At 46.4% G+C, this 1,626-nt stretch overlaps 1 protein-coding gene across 4 annotated transcripts in view; it reads right to left on the bottom strand.

Moving 5' to 3' along the window:
• MTA1 (metastasis associated 1) overlaps positions 1–1,626 on the bottom strand; it is a 140,666-nt gene that overhangs the window by 103,748 nt on the left and 35,292 nt on the right. The window lies entirely within an intron of this gene.

The following is a 1,626-nucleotide window of genomic DNA, read 5'->3' as shown; positions in this document are numbered from 1 at the left end:
TGGCCTGCCAGACACTTTCATCTGGCCCCTGGCACCCACGCATACACACGCCCTGCCAACACACCCTACTGCACCTCACCCCCCCATTATGGGCAGAAGAGCCCAGTCTGGCCAACACACAGCTTCTGGGCAGGGCTGCTGCTGCAACTCACTCTGTGCACCAGGTAGGAAAGCGGTAGGGGCAGGGGCATAAAGCTTGGGGCTGGTAGCAGTGCGAAGCCCACGCCTAGAGGGGTGGTGGCAGTGTAGTGCATGGGTGGACAGGGTGTTGGTTCTGAAGGAAAGTCAGGAGGGTGCTGGGAGGGGGTATGGAGACAACCCCACACGCCCGCCACAGCATGCAGCAGGCAGGGGCGCTCGTACCTGGTGCAGGCACTGCCGCTCAACAGCACACAGCTCCAGCCAGCACCGCACACTGCAGCAAGGAATGTAATACTAAAATTTAAGCTGGAGGGAGGGAGGAAACAAGCAGCACATACACACACCAGTACAATGTTTCTATTTCCCCATGTAGTTTTCTAGCAGGTGTCCGCAACCTACGGCCTGTGGCCCAGATCCAGCCAGCGAAGAAACTGGCCTGCTGCAGGTCTAATCCTGTCTGCATTTAATTAAGGGCGTGCCAATTCCCATCAGTTTGATCCAGTTGATGTTTTGGTAATGGTGCACCAATTGCCTCTGGCCACTCCAACTAGCTTCTCCAGCCTGTGTGGAGGGCTGATTTTCTTCAGTACAACCTCTGATCATCACTGCTAAAGTAGCCAGAGGGCAAGGGTGGCCTGCTGTCCCAGCTGGGTTGCAAGCTGTGGCCCACGTTAGTACAAGGTTACCAACCCCTGTTACATGGTTTGTTAAGGCTTTAAAAGAACCTCTGACATTTTCAGAATAGTCCCAAACCTGACATTTTGAAGGCTCAAAATCCTAGACACAAGATGACAGATTTCTGGATAAGAAACTGACTGTTTTTAAAAGCTTGGAAAAGGAAGAGATGTTTCCCAGGAAACTGCCAATGGGTCCAAGGCCCACAGCTGATGAACTGGAGCTATTTAAATCATACAAATTCTGATCCATCAAATTTCTGAAGCCCAGGGCCATTCATTCACATGAAGAAAATACATCTCTCTTTGACAGGGTATAGGATTTCTATCTAGACCTTTAAAAAATAATTCTCTGCCTTTTCTGGAGCAAAGGCTCCAAATGTTTGATAATGATGCAAAAATAAACAAGACCCTCTCTAATTAACCACATTTGCTATATACTGAGGAGATCACTACTGTATCATCTGTGGGGAGCAGAGTGGTGAAAACTATTGCTGGAGAGGACCAACACTAACTGTTTAGCGGACTGAGGCTACTTTCTAATTTTTCCTCATAAGCAGGGATCATGGTTTTCTCTGTTAAAAAAATCCAAAATTATCTGATTAAAAACCCCCAAATACATGTTTTTCTGCAATTAAAATGACATGCCACTATATATATAGGTATCAGCTGAACACAATGTTCTATTGAGATATTTACAATTTTAAAGCAATTTGGAAGCCTACTACTGCTATAACAATCACTGTAACAAAATAAATTCCAAATACCTATATAGAATCATAGAATCAATGAGTCAGAAGGGACTTAGACA

The sequence above is a fragment of the Gavialis gangeticus genome, unplaced genomic scaffold (assembly GCF_001723915.1).
Source record: "Gavialis gangeticus isolate Ggan-Ray unplaced genomic scaffold, GavGan_comp1, whole genome shotgun sequence".
Taxonomy (NCBI): Eukaryota; Metazoa; Chordata; order Crocodylia; family Gavialidae; genus Gavialis; species Gavialis gangeticus.
This window is presented reverse-complemented; position numbering and strand designations above follow the sequence as displayed.